We start from the raw sequence: 16,142 nt of genomic DNA on the forward strand, positions 1-16,142 counted from the left end.
TTGCATAATGTGTAACTAGACAAGAATTACCTTTGCTTTGGACAAACTACAGCCCATGGGGAAATCACTTAAAACTGGGGCAGGGGACATTTCTCAGTTCAAGAGCCACATTCCCTTCTGGACCACCTTCTGAGGGCCACATGCCAATGGTGGGAGGGGCCAGAGACAAAGGTGGGTGGTGGAATCTACACATATTTGCACTTTCCTCTCCTTCCTCCATCCAGGGAAGCAAGAAGCATGATCAGAACTCAAGGACACATTCCAGCCAGGGGGGAAACTACTCAAGGAGAATGTGAAGCAAGGCCAGTGTGGAGAGCTACATTTGGCCTTATGCCTACCATGCAGAGAAATGAGATTTTGAAAAATTGGTAGATGCAAACACAATAATGAAATTAACTAAAATATAAATGCTTAGGGTCTGTTAAGAACTTGGCCTGAGCAAAATTTCAAGGAATAGAGAGAGAGGCCAAAGAACTGATTTGGGGATTTAGGCCTGTGGTTCCCCACCTCTCACTTCTCATTTTACAAACTTTGTTCTACAATTGGACAAATCTTTTTGGATAACCCACCCAAGCAAAGTCTATGGCGGGGAGAGGGGAAATCCTCTTTTATCCTTTCTACCCCCAGTTCACGGGACGCAGGTGGTGCTGTGGGATAACCACAAAGCCTAGGACTTGCTAATCAGAAGGTTGGCAGTTCGAATCCCCTTGAGCTCCCATTGCTCGGTCCCTGCTCCTGCCAACCTAGCAGTTTGAAAGCATGTCAAAGTGCAAGTAGATAAATAAGTACCACTTCAGTGGGAAGGGACAGGTAGAGACAAGGCTGCAAAATGCACAACCAGGAGCCTTTGAAGTGAATTGGCAATGAGGATTGCTTTCACTGTCATCCAGTTGATTGGTGGTAAAAGCAAGCCAGTTGAAATCTATGAGGAATTCAGTAGTCAGCCAATCTTAGTAGAAGGAAGAGCTTGAAGTCATTACCTTGAAGTCATTTCAATCTTCCTGAGTTTGACTGAACAGTTCTATGATCCTCTGTGTTAATTGTCCATATAATGACTGAGAAGCAGGGCCACACAAGTGGCTCCTTTCCTTGGATGTCTATGCATTGAAGCACACATCTGCAGGGAGGAAGCCAATGTATGAGCAGTTGTGCACACATAGGCTTTACTGTTTGCAATAATCTGTGACAGTATGATTATTGGGGCTTGCTCCCAGCCTTAGCACAGAACCCCCTTCAAGTAAAAGGGTCTTTTATACTGCATTTGTTTAGGAAGTGTATGGGGGAAATGTGGCACAAGGTTTGAATGCAGTGTTTTGAATTGAGTCAATAGAAGACTGTGGGTTTGTTTTTTTTTTGTTAAAAAGGGCTAGGGAGAGAAAAGCTTTAGCTGAGATTATTGCTAATGATTGAAAGGACTGTATTAAGCTTGCAATAGTCATAAATTGGCTTCCTGTTTTATTCCTGTTTTATTTTTCTTCTTTTTTTAGGATCAGCAGTAAACTCACTGTTCTGGTTAATAAATATTGTTGGGCGTTTGTGGGGTGCCAGGGCTCCCTTTCTGGGCTCCTGCCAGCAAATAAGTGGAGCCACACCCTGGGATCTGGGGAGTAAGCAGAAGAGAATGTCAGGGTTTTTAGGAAGAAGAAGTTTCAGGTTTGCAGTTTTCCTTGATCTGAGCTAAGGGAAGAAGGTGTCAGTTTGCAAGCAGGGGCAGGCTGGAGAAAATGCAGGGGAGGGTTCAGAACACCATGTGGGCTGGCAGTTTGAACCCAGGACTGTGACCATGGAAAAAGCAGGGCCCTCTCTGAGTGTAGTGCTGGGATCCCCTCCACTGTAGGCTCAGGTTGTATATATGTGTAAACAAACCACATATCATAACAACGCAACAGTCGCCACTGTGCCTCATTTCCAAAGGAAACATGAACCCTGAGTTAGTGCCTGGACCCCAGCATCTTGCACTGTTGTGGAGATTGGGGTGGCATGTAACAATATTATTCAGGTTAGTTACTGCAGGAAGCTGTAGGTCATTACTACACTCTGAGTATGCTCAGGTGTAGTTTTAGCCAAAGATTTCGCAATCTGTTAAGCTACTGGTTATTGGTAGACAATCAACATCTTGCATTTAAAACATATTGGAAGAGATGGGAAACTTTTGGCCTTCTGGGTGCTCTTTGAGTCCAAGGTCTGGGATGATAGGAATCAGAGTCCAGATATTAGTTTTCGAGATATTTGTGGATCATTACAAAGTTATAATCTGAGGAAATTGGTGACCAAATTGGTTACCAAATCATGATAAAGGTAAAGGACCCCTGGATGGTTAAGTCCAGTCGAATTAGACTATGGGGTGCTGCACTCATCCCCACTTTCAGACCAAAGGAGCCAATGTTTGTCCACAGACAACTTTCTGGGCCATGTGGCCAGCATGACTAAACCACTTCTGGCACAAAGGAACACTGTGACGGAAGCCAGAGCACACACAGAAATGCCGTTTACCTTCCTGCCGCAGCATACCTATGTATCTACTTGCACTGGTGTACTTTTGAACTGCTAGGTTAGCAGATGCTGGGAAGGAGCAACGGGAGTTCACTCCGTTGTGGGGATTCAAACCACTGACCTTCTGATTGGCAAACCCAAGAGGCTCAGTGGTTTAGACAACAGCGCCACCTGGGTCCCCATCCAAATAATGAGTGATGTTCAACTTAAGGAATTTAACTCCATTGATTTCAGTGGGTCTGCTCTGAGCCAGACTTAGCTGGATACCAATCATAGTTTGTAAATAAAGAAATGTCACAAACCCAATAACTTGATAAATGATTGATCAATGATTTGATTTTTTTTTCCACACCTGGTGTGCAGAAGGGCAAAGAATCAGGCTAGTTTGATTTTATTTTAGCTATGCACCCTGTTATTCCTGAATTTCTGTTTTAATAATACTGTTTTACTGTTTTTTATATTGTATTTTTGTATGCCAGTTAGATTTTTAAAAAAAATATTAAGCAGTTTAGAAATGTGTGTGGGGGGGGGGGGCTATTATCATGCAACCCCCATTGGAAGACTTGCAGTGCATGAAGTCAGGGAGCTGACAAGTGAAACAAGCAGGGGCACATGTGTGTGTGTGTGTGTGTGTGTGTGAGAGAGAGAGAGAGAGAGAGAGGGAGGGAGGGAGGGAGGGAGGGAGGGAGGGAGGGAGGGAGGGAAGAGCCAACCAACCACATGCATCTCTGGACTAGAAATACAAGAATAAAACTCACTTTGCATCTGAGATGGAGAGCAGAACTTCTCCTTCAAAAGGAATACCTCTCTGAGAGTCTTGATCCCTGATTACAAAGTATTCACTGATAATAATTAGAGAAGCAATGTAATAATTTATTTAATTAGTTACATTAATCATAATCAAAAACAAATGTATTGTGCTAGCCATTGGCATAGACAGCTTTTAAAAATCTGTTGATTGACTTAACTGGACAACACAATGTTGTTACTTTAAAACACAGGCCTGTGCGGGGTATTAGAACAGGGAATAGCAGCTGCCGCTGCCACCAAAGCAAGCAAACAAACAAAACAGTTCAGAATATTTGGGGGGATTCTGCAGTGTGGTCTTTTTTAGGGGGTGGTGAGAGAAAGAAAAATACCTACAGGGGAAATACTATTTTGGGAAATTTAAGCTGAGTTCTAAAAAAACTAGTAGGTTGTAGGTACAATCTTAAATTCTCATGGCTGTTCTAAAATGCAGCCTTCTGTGGGTGACACACATGGAGATCAGCTGTAAACATGAAAAATGAAAGAGCCATACCTCTGTTGTAGAGCATCTGTCATGTATGGCAGGTTTAGTCTCCTAGTAGGTCTGGGAATGTCCCTTCTCTAAAATCCTGAACACCTCCTGCGTAGACAATACTGAGCATGATGGACCAATGATGATGATGATGAAGATGATGATAATTCATAATTTATATCCCACCAATCTAGCTGGGTTTCCCCAGCCACTCTGGTATCAAGCATTAAAAACATCCCTAAATAGAGCTGTCTTCAGATGTCTTCTAAAAGTCAGGTAGTTGTTTATTTCCTGGACATCCTGATGGGAGGGCGTTCCACAGGGCGGGCACCACTACTGAGAAGGCCCTCTGCCTGGTTCCCTGTAATCTCACTTTTTGCAGTGAGGGAACTGCCTGAAGGCCCTCGGAGCTGGACCTTAGTGTCCGAGCTGAACAATGATCTGAATCATATAAGGCAGTTTTCTATGTTCCTAAAATCACCTCCTCCCCCTCAGGGTTATTGTTTTATTCATCCAGTAAATCAGTTTGTTCAATTGAAACTCATATGATTAATTGACTTGGATTTCTTTAATCAGGCGAGAGGCTTAATACTAATTAACACTGATCTACCTCTATGTTCTTTGCTTCTAGGTCTGCCATCAGTTCCGAGCTCCCAAACCTTTCAAAATTTGATCCTGATTGCATTTTCTTTTTATGTTTGTGTGCTTCATTTTGAAAACTCCTATTAAAATGGTTTATACAATATTTAATTTTAACATGTGTTCGCTTGCTTGGTTCTTTTTAGTGACAGAAGCAGTCAGTGGCTGATTCCAAAGCTTTCACCTGCTTTGAGTGGGCTCTGATTCCACAGAGAAGTGTTTTCAATCTACTTTGAAAAATACAACACTGGGGAGACTGATAAGAGGGAAAATGTTCTTCTTAGAAGGGAAATTCCCCATGGAGTCATACAGCAGCAGCCATTAGTCCTCTAGATAAGGGGCCTTCAGCACTTCCTGATTCAGCTACATAGAAGGAAGGAAATCTCATCTAAATAATAGCCATATTTTTCTTGATTGTTGTAGGTTGTCATATCAGAATCTGAGGCCAATCCCTCAACATTCCCTCAATGGTGACAAAGAAATGCTCTTACTCTGTGTTTCTCAAACATGATCACAGTGAGAAAGGACCTAGAAAACTATTTATTCACATGAATTGTGACTGTTTCTCTGCCGTTATTCTGCTGCCTCCAGAGAATCATGGAAACCTTCAACTTAATTCTATATTAAAAGCTTGGGGTCGACCTATGAAACCAGGGGTGGGGAACCAGAAGCCCCCAAGATGTTGCAGCTGCAGGCACTATCACCAGTAGTCAGGGAAGTACTTCAAATCTCTGGAGGATAAGGCAACTATTGGCTGCCAGTCACAATGGCTATATTACCGTACCATGTATCGGAGGCAGTACGATTCTGAATATCCATTGTTAGGAACCATGAGTAGAGAATGCTATTGCACTTCTGTCCTCTTTCTGGGCTTCCCATAGGTATTGGGTTAACCTGTGAGAGAAGATGGGTCTTTGGTATAATCTAGTACAGTGGTACCTCGGGCTGCATACGCTTCAGGTTACATACACTTCAGGTTACATACTCCGCTAACCCAGAAATAGTGCTTCAGGTTAAGAACTTTGCTTCAGGAGGAAAACAGAAATCATGCTCCGGCGGCAGCGGGAGGCCCCATTAGCTAAAGTGGTGCTTCAGGTTAAGAACAGTTTCAGGTTAAGAACGGACCTCCAGAACGAATTAAGTACTTAACCCAAGATTCCACTGTAGTGCTCTTCTTACATTCTTATGGCCACAGCTTCCCTACACCTACATTAAAGATTCAGTTTGTGATCCTGTTCTTTATTTATCTGACAGCCATCTTTCTTTAACACCCATCTGTCCTATTCCCCCATCCCAGCAGGAGAAATCATCAACAGCCCATCATGTGTAGACACAGCCAAATCTGGTCTTCCACAACGGATCCTACCTACCAATGCAGCTTAATGATGTTATGAACTTTGTAACTGACAGAGCTGTTGATGTTTGAGGCATTAAAAAGTCCTTGTGATTCTACCTGGTAGAAAGCTTGTCAGGAAGTGAAGCTCTTCCCTGAGAGACACAGGCATAGCATTTATGAAGGCTGCAGAAGTGAACTGGATTCAAGAAATGACCAGTGATGCAAATTTATAAGAATGAAGAAAGGGATCTAGAGGAATGAGATCGGTTTATAAATAAGTGTGATGCAAACTGACAAGGGAAGAGGACGGAGTCCTTCAGGAATAAGTTCAAGTTAACAATAAATGCAATTGAAAGTGACAAGCTGAGAGGTAGAGGACGTTGCAAGTGAAATATGGTCAAAAATGTATAAGTTGCCTGTACTGACAAGGAAAAGCTATTGAGCTGCTGGTTTAAGAGTATTTCCAAGTTGAAACACTGGTAGTCTGCATAAAATGTTTTTGTTGTTGTCATGGATGTCCTGTGGTCCAGTGCGCAATTAAAACATGAATGTGCGTGCCTCTGCATTTCCTAGTCATATGGGACTATAACTCTTCCATGGTACATTAAAATCTTCAGGTAAAGAGACGATAAATGTACATCAATGTGACTGACTTTATTGATGGCCATGCTTTTCCTGCTTGACTGATGGGCTTGCCATTAAGGGGTAATCCTATAGCTATAGCTATTTTATTCCTTTGAATGTCACCGGGATTTTTTTTTTTAAAGATTACATATGGCACAATGAAATTCTGATAGAATGGAAAATGGGTTAATGTGGTTCACTGATTTCTGAAAAATAGTCTGTACACTTTTCTTTTTGAAGAAGTTCTGTCCACAGCTCCCTAGTCTGACTGGGTTGTCTACCTGAGTTTGAATAATAAAGGATAGATGACTGTGGCCCTACAGATGTTGTAGGGCAGCAACTGTGACCATACCTTGCCATTGGCCACCATGCTGGCTGGGGCTAATGGGAGCTGAAGTCCAAAAACATCTGGAGGGTCACAGGTTGCATGTTCCTAGGTAGGCTAGAAGGATCCTGAAGGTACAGAATCATAGAACTATAGAGTTGGAAGGTGCCCTAATCAAATCCAATCTCCTGCAATGCACACGATTCTTCCATGGATGATAAAAAGTGGCTAACACTGGCAGTGTTGAGAAGGAAGGGCAGGCAGCAATCCTATAAGATAGCCTTTGTCAACCTTGGATCCCCAGATGTCGTTGGACTATGACCAGTGGTCCTGCTAGCTAGGGGTGATGGGAGTTGTAGTCCAACAACATCTGGAGACCTAAGATTGTCAAAGGTTGCTTTAAGACAAAAGGGATAGGGGCAGACAGCTACACAGGGAGATGACATGCATCTCTTTCACTGTTCATGCCTAACCAGAGATGAACACTTTTAGGTGCATGAATACACTCCTCTGGCACTTTCAGAATAATAAACTAAAGCTTTATGACTTTCCCCAGGTCAGTTTTGATGATTGGATTCACATTAAAATCCAAACAAAGCCAATTTTATCTCCCATCTCTAGGTGATGGTGCTCCACTTTATTATAAGAAGTTACAATATCTATATCAGGAATCAGAGGCTTTAGAGTAAGAGCACTGTAATGATGACACATTCTCCTGGAGAATATTAGGTTATGTGACATACTGTTGGCCCTGAACGGATTCAAGCTAAATGTTTGCAAAAGTTGTCTCTCCTAATAAAGCCTCATTGACTCACAAAACCTTTAGGATTGTACATTGCCTGAGGTGCATTGAAGCGCAAGGAGACTGATAAATATTAAATTAATCTTTATGGAGGAGAATGTGCTAAATTCTTAGTTCACTAATACTGATTTTAGATGCTGCTTTTTCTGGCAGTTTTTAAAAAAAACATTTAAAGCAACATTAAAGTATCATTGTAATTTTGCTGTAGCTGTAAAGAAAGGTGAAATATAAATGTTTGAAATCCATCAGCTTTCTGATAATGGCTTCATGCTTACAAAGTTTTAAACCTTTTGTGTTAAACCACCTAGAATGTCACCAAACCTTGCAGTATCCTTTTCATGCAAATAGTGAATGGGCCATGTTTTTTCACCAATTCCCTTGAATTCCTTGTTAACTGGAAATGGGTTCTTCTCCTCCTCCTCCTCCTCCTCCTCCTGTTGTTTGTTAAGAATTTTTTTTTATCTGCTTATCGTAATTGGGTTGTGTTTATTAGACATTATCACCATTGACTATCAGGGAAATTGCAGTAGTAAAAGCAGGAACTCTGCAACAAATAAAGTATTCATCACACAGAAAAAGTCAATGCAACCAGCATGCTAAGGATGGATTAGCATTGACAACTATAAATCCACCGATTCGATAAAATGTGAAGCAGTGTGTGTGTTTTGGTGATTGATGACTTGTGGCAGAAGAGGTTGCATGATTACAGCCAACAATACTTTAAAAAGGAAGAAACAAATAATGCTGAAACATATGGTGTCACTCACACAAAGCCATTTATATATAGTTCTACATTTGGTCATGCTGTACACCATGCTGTATCAGCATTAGCAATCTTGAAGCAAAGTAGTACCAGCATTAGCAATCTTGAAGCAAAGGGAGAGCCAGTGTGGTGTAGTGGTTAAGAGCGGTAGTCTCGTAATCTGGGGAACCGGGTTCGCGTCTCTGCTCCTCCACATGCAGCTGCTGGGTGACCTTGGGCCAGTCACACTTCTCTGAAGTCTCTCAGCCCCACTCACCTCACAGAGTGTTTGTTGTGGGGCAAGAAGGGAAAGGAGAATGTTAGCTGCTTTGAGACTCCTTAAAAAGGGAGTGAAAGGCAGGATATCAAATCCAAACTCTTCTTCTTCTTCTAGTTGTAGCATCAGAATTAAAGAGATTTAAATCTGTGCTATTATTGTACTTAGTCATCCCATTTTCTGTCTGCATTCTGACAGGACTCTGTTCTGTTTTAATGATATTTCCTTCCCAGATAATTTTTGTGTTTTATGTTGTCTTTCACACAATGCCAAATCTGCTTCAGGAAATCTAGTGGAATGTCATGGATTTAGCACTTTAGCATTTTCATGTTAATCGCTTCCAGGAAGGGGGGAAAAATCCATTTGCCACTCTGTTGTCTCAGAAAATTGTGGGATGAAATTTATGACATACAGTTCTTTCCTGCTATTTTCATGGGTAAATCATGAAGGAACAGAAGTGTACACATTTTAAAAGGGTGGGGTGATGTGATGACACCTGCAGTTGTGTCATGCCATGCTCACTGAGGTGAATGAAATGATCACAACATGGTGGTATATTGATCAAAAAGCCACAGTTCCTTCTTTAGGTAGGTCCTGGTTTATAGGAGAGAGGTAGTTATTACTTTCTTTAGTCCCACACAGAATATAATCTTTGGGATTGATAGAGAGGGCATTCAGCTTGGTTGTGTTCAGCTTGGGGAAATATGCAGCCAGGGCTAGGTTTCTCCTACCTTTTTGTGATTGTTATTATGTATTAGGCAGTGGTCTCAATGTTGGAAGAAAGTTTGAGTAGGTGAGTAGACTTAGCAGAGTGGGGCTGAGAAACAACTGGAACATTCCATCCCTACTTTCCACCGTTAAATCTGGATGGATCAGGTCAGTTTGCATCAGAATTCAATAATTCTTTAAGCACACCTATGGACATCTTAGAAAATCCTGAGCTTGATGGAGCTTTGAATGGAACCCCTTTCAAGCATGCTCTAAATGTGTTATCTAATATTTCACAAAAGGTGTAGCAGTAATGAGCATGCTAACTTTGTGTCCTCAACTGTATCCAAATGGAATTAAAAGAGGATTAGACAAATTCATGGTGGATAAATCTATCAATGGATACTAGCAATTATGGCCATGTTGTCTCTTAAAAGTATGTCTTTGCACTCAGGTCCTGCTTATAGTCTTCCCATATGCATGTGGGTGGCCACAGCGAGACTACGATGCAGAACTAGATGGGTTGTCGCCCTGATCCAGCAGGGTTTTCCTTGTTATATTTTTATGTCATTCTCTTAATCCTCCATGAGTTGGAGGGAGACTGTCCGAAGAAGAAAGCCTTGTTGAACTTATGGATGCACCTGTGCATTTTGGAATCCTGATTTTCTAGTGTCTTTATATTCAGGGAGCTGCCACAATAACTGGAGGATTACCACTTTATAGTTTCACCCTCCAACTCATGAAGAGTGCTGTGAACGATTCCAGACAGTAAAGCTAACATGCCATCCCTTCTTCCGTTCATGTTTAGTTTAGAAAAGTTTCATATGTTCCTCCTATATTCCTAAGTAAGCTGCAGAGGATTGGAAAAATGAAACAAGGAAGGCCAAGAGAAGATGTATTTCTGCACAGCAGGGATAGCAAGGACTTGAGGCAGGAGACAAAGTCATAGGTGGAAACTCTAGGCATCAGGACTACATCATTAAAGTTCACGCAGAACAGCATTTTTGGAAGATACCTTATATGCATTCAAACAATCATTCTATCTAACTCAACTCTGTCAACTCTGACCGTCAATGGCTCTCTAGGCTTTGAGGTGGGGGCATTCTTTGCCCTATCTGGAAATGCTGGACATAGAACCATTTTTGCATCTATCACTGAACTATGGTCTTTGTCTTTGAAGGAGATAGCTGGACTACAAGCTTATAGAATTTTTCTTTCTGAGCAACACAGCTGCTGCCCATCCCTTTTTGGAAAGAAAAGCAAAGCAAGACGTTGGTGACAACAAACCTTAAAAGAACTTAGCATTTTCTCAGGACCATCTTTGCCTTTACCTGTCTTCATTCTGAGTCAATATTTTAAGCTTAAGCTTTGTTGTTTCCAATTCTTTTACAGTGAACTATATTTTCACATAACAGCATCATTTTCACCTCTTATTACTAGGCAGATGTTTGACCTTGGGACCCTTGTTTTCCTCCTCTTTGTGTGTGAGGCTTACTGTGGCAAAAGTGGGAATGGGTGGGAGGGAGAGAAAAAGATTCTAGTTTTTAACTCTGTCCATTGGGCAAATGTCCACAACTGCTCTGCTATTTAATGCTATGATGCCCTCCCCGTGCCTAGGGACCATTGAGATTGTTAGTGTTTAGTTATTGCCTGTCATCAGAATGCTAAAATGAAGCAGGCATCCTTCTGAGCTGCTTGAGTAGGAACGGTAAATGTCAAAGATAAGTCGTTCAATTGGCAGTGGCATTGCTTTTAGTTTTAATATAAGAGATAAATCTGCCAAGTGTAGGAACACCCACTGTGCACAATAAGTGAATTTTGACAGAACAAATTGGTTTTCTCTTAGCTATTCATGCTGCATTAGCTCAAAGAAAAGGCAACACAGGCATTTAAATACACACACACACACAACCCCAAAAGAACTATCAATGACAGCCCATTTAGCATTCCAGACAATCAAATATTGTCCATTAGGTATGAAAGACTCACTCGTGATTGGTACAGTAGGTATTTGATTTCAACCTCTTAATCAGTTTCTTCCTCTTATTACTGACTGTTACCATTGCTTTGATCCTGAAAGAAAGAAAAAAATCAATATAAAATCTGCTTGATCCTTTACATCTTTTTTCTGCTTTGCAGTTTCACAACTGCATCCATTTTTACACTTGAAGATAGGGGCAGTTATAATTAGTGATAACAGGCATCTGGAGGGAGGAGAAGGAACACAGTTATCAGGAGAGAAGCTGGAAAAGGTGAAATTGCTTTTATCCCACTTGATGATAGGTTGGTAGAAGCAACTGCTTTGCTCCGAGAAGGGAATAAAAATGGTGTCAGTTTCCAGGCTAGTGATGAAAAGTACAGTCCTCTACATCAGGTGTGGGGAACCTTTGGCCCTCCAGATGTTGCTAAACATCCCATCATGATTGGCCAACTGATTCCAATCACTTGCTCTGCATGTCCACTCAGAAGTAATCCTGACTGAGTTCAATGGGACTTCCACAGAATAATGTATCAGAGCTATATGCAATTGTTACACCAAAATTCTTCACCTTATTTGTGAGCGCAGAAAGTGGAGAAACTATTTTGCAAAATTCAGGGGGAAGGGACAGTTTCCAGGAGCGGTGCTCACTATTAATTGTTGAAGTAACATAGCTTCTTTAGTTCATTTCCCCCAACGTGGCAGCATCAGCAACTACAACAACAACTACTACTACAATTACAAGGGCAGCCTGCTTACCATTTTGCATCCTCCATAACAACAACAACAATTTTATTATTTGTACCCTGCCCATCTGACTGGGCTGCCCTAGCCACTCTGGGTGGCTTCCCACAGATATAAAAATGTAATAAAACATCAACCATTAAAAACTTCCTTATTTATGGCTGCCTTCAAATGTCTTCTAAAAGTTGTATAGTTTATTTTATCTCTTTGAAATCTAATGGGAGGACATTCCATAAGGTGGGCACCACTACCGAGAAGGCCCTCTGCCTGGTTCCCTGTAACTTCAATTCTCATAGTGAGGGAACTGCCAGAAGGCCCTCGGAGCTGGACCTCAGTGTCCAGGCTGAATGATGGGGATGGAGATGCTCCTTCAGTGGCCTATAGTGGTGGCAAAATGGTGGAGAATGTTTGAGGGAAATTTTGTTAAGTGGCATTATTTGTCTCGGAAGGGAGGGCGGAAAATAAACTCAGAAATCTCAGGGGGAAATAAATATATTCTGAGAAATATTGGCTCAGCTCCAGTGTGTATAACAGAGATAGCCAAAATTGCAGTCTCCAGATGTTGTTAAACTACAACTCCCACCATCCTCAGCTATAGACCATACTAGCTGGGGCTGATGGGAACTGGCTGCCCCTGGTGTATAGAGGATTGCAGCCTAAATAAATACAAGTGGATATATTTGTTCAGAAAGTATTTCTATAATCAATTAATGTGCACAGAACTTAATAGAGGAATAAAAATAGAAGAGAGGTCTCAGACTCAAGGAGGTTACAATTTAAAATTTGACACCAGTAGAAGGGGGAGATATGGAGGCAATGCAAACAGTTGCTCTTTTAAACACAACTACACCAAATTGAGATTGTAGTTGCCAACATATTTTAAAAGGTTGCTTTCCTGAGAAAGCAAAAAATATTTCTGAGAGAATATGTTATGATAGCTTTATGGACTGGTTTTCATCTCTTATTCACTTTCTTGTAAATTGGTCTGTTTGGTATGATAAACGTAGTTAGTTTTCCATTTGTGTAACAATGATTGGGTGCATAAATATTTAACAGTGTTAAAGTTAGAATAAATGCAGCTAAATTACACTATGCTAAAAATAAACACTAAGATGAGAAAGTTGGAGACACAGTGGTACATCTATCCTTGAGATGTTGAAGCAGGCGTGATGGGGCATCAGTAATTCTTTGAACATAATTTTGATGGGAGCCTAACTGTGTGCATAGAGCTTTTCTGAAATGTATAAAATGAGTAAACCTAGTTGTCCACTTGGGTTGATCATATTATAACAAGATAGCACAGCATCTTTCTTCTTCTTCTTATTTCCCCCAATGAATCATTTGTTTCAAGAAGAAACAAACAAGAACTCGTAAGAAACTGTTTTTATTACCCCCTTCCCTCCTAGGCAACATAACACTTCTATTTTTTAATGCTGCATTTTTTTTGATGCAATAGTTTAAGGCTGCATACACAGCATATATTTAAAGCAAACCTTTAAAGCACATGACTTCCCACCCGAACAATTGTGGGCACTGTAGTTTGTTAAGGATGCTCTCTCTGTGGGGGGAGGAGATAAACTACAGCCCCCACGCTTCTTTGGGGGGAATCATATGCTTTAAATATATGGCATGTATGAAGCCTGTCTTTGAAGTAGTTTAATACTTTAAAGATTGGTGTAGAAATTAATAACAGTACTTATTGGTACTTAAATTTAAACCTACACCTAACATGTTTTTATTTGATGTTGAACTATATTTACTAATTAATCAGGTAGAATATTGAATGTTGACAACAACCGTTGTTGAGTGGAGCACTTAGACACAAACCTAATATATGCCTGCACAGAGAAAATTGCACTGGGTAATATTCTGCTACTGAACCACACTCAAGGACTATTTCATATCACACAACATAATTATGGCCACCAACTTGAATGGCTTTAAAATAGAATTAGACAAATTTCCAGGTAGGCATGCCTCCATCCCGCACCCTTATCAGCAGGAGAGGAGCAGTAGCCAGACCAGCTGCAAAGCAGGTAAAATTGTTGCTACCATCTTCATGCTCTGCCTTGATACAACTCCCTTCTGAAGAGAGTTTACAGGCCATCTCTGAATGACGATGCTGGACCCACCCACCACTGAATTGCAACAGCTGGCTTAATACCAGACATTTGGGTGGAGTGGGGATATTAAAGGGGGGAGATAGTTGTTTATCTGCTGATTAGTGGATGGAACTATTCTTTGTTTATTGTCTGAGTACAGTTAATGTTGTTCGTTATTACTTATTTGGCAGGTATGTTTTTTTAAAATAAATAAATAAATGTTATATTAGACAATATGATGATATACTTTATTATCCCCGTTTCCCTCTTCCTTTATAATATTGATCTGACTATTTGATTATTATTTTTTTAAAAAAATCCATACCGCTTAATGTATTTAAAATTTCTCTAAGCAGTGTACAAAAAATTGAAACAACAATAAACAACTGAAAATATTGCAAAAAAATACAGTTACATATAAAAATGTTACATTAAAACAAGGCTATGGATAATTATAAACTAATATAAATAAATTCCTGCTGTCACACCCTCCCTCTCAGCCTCTATGTTCTCACTCAGGTTCCAAACAAACTCTCAGCTCACCCACAAAAGTCTTATGACATCCTGGAAACAGCAGACATCTCACACTAGGGGGTGGGTTGTACTTCCTCAGGCTACCCACAACTTGATGTGTCCAATTCAGCTGCACTCTCCACCCCCAGTTCTAGGTACAGCAGGTTTGTTGATTTTCCCAGGGGGCCCAAAGGATGGGGAAAGGGATCCCCCTCCACCCAAACCTCTTTCTTTACCCTTGGTACTCTTCTCCTCCTCCTCCAGCTGCCAGTTTGGAAAGGTACCCCTTTTAGCCCAGCCCATCTTTCCAACAAACAAACTAATGAGGGAGTGTGTGTATGTGTGTTGTAAGCAAGTTACTTGGAGACCTTCAGGGGGCAAGTGACTAATAAGTTTATCTTGTGATGATCTTGTGATGATCTTTTATTATATAAATCTAATCAATCTAATTAATTAATTAATTATAAATAAATTCATGGAAGAGAGGAATATCAATGGCTACTAGCCAATGAGAGCTGGACCATAAAGAAGGCTGATCGCCAAAGATGCTTTTGAATTATGGTACTGGAGGAGACACTTGAGAGTCCCATGGACTGCAAGAAGATCAAACCTATCCATTCTGAAGGAAATCAGCCCTGATTGCTTACTGGAAGGACAGATCCTGAAGCTGAGGCTCCACTACTTTGGCCACCTCATGAGAAGAGAAGACTCCCTGGAAAAGACCCTGATGTTGGGAAGGATGGAGGGCACCAGGAGAAGGGGACGACAGAGGACGAGATGGTGGGACAGTGTTCTCAAAGCTACCAACATGAGTTTGACCAAACTGTGGGAGGCCGTGGAAGACAGGAGTGCCTGGCGTGCTTTGGTCATTGGGGTCACAAAGAGCCAGACAAGACTAAACGACTAAACAACTAGCCATGATGGCTATACTCTACCTCTGCAACTGGAGGCAGCAATGCTTTCGAATACCAGTTGCTGGAAACCATGGGAGGGCAGAGTGCTCTTGTGTTCATGCTCTGCTTGCTGGTTTCCCACAGGCATCTGGTTGGTCAATGTGAGAACAGGATGCAGGACTAGATGGGCCATTGGCCTGATCTGGCAAGCAGTTCTTATGTTCTTAGCTGGTACCTGTAGGAGTTGAGGAGATGGTATGATTATGCATTTGCCCCTTGCAGACCTCACCACCACCTCTTCATCTCTGCCTCCCAGTGCAGGATGGCAGAAAGGCACCACTGCCTTGCTGACTGCTACTGGAAAGTACCTCAGACCCCAAATGTTACAGTCATCAAATGAAGACTATGAATGTACAAAGCAGCCCCAAGGGCTGGGAAATCTATTGGCACACATGCGTATGTGAAACACTGCTGCAACAGAATACCAGAATACTTCTGAGGGTAGCCCAAAAGTTGACATGGATGTTGTAATATCCAAACTGAACCGTAATAACATGTCTAGGAACAAATGTAATATAAATTTTCTCAATATTTCATGGGCTGCCATCTAGGACAAATTTAAAAAACACCCCTATGCTTAAATATTAATGTTTAATGGAACACTTGTTCTAAGATCATAGCTTTTTT

At 41.2% G+C, this 16,142-nt stretch overlaps 1 long non-coding RNA gene across 1 annotated transcript in view; it reads left to right on the plus strand.

Moving 5' to 3' along the window:
* Window positions 1-16,142, plus strand: part of LOC310837038 — a 293,685-nt gene that overhangs the window by 257,847 nt on the left and 19,696 nt on the right. The gene's annotated exons all lie outside the window — the stretch shown is intronic.

This window comes from Podarcis gaigeae, assembly GCF_964106915.1.
Source record: "Podarcis gaigeae genome assembly, chromosome: Z".
In the NCBI taxonomy this organism is placed as follows: Eukaryota; Metazoa; Chordata; class Lepidosauria; order Squamata; family Lacertidae; genus Podarcis; species Podarcis gaigeae.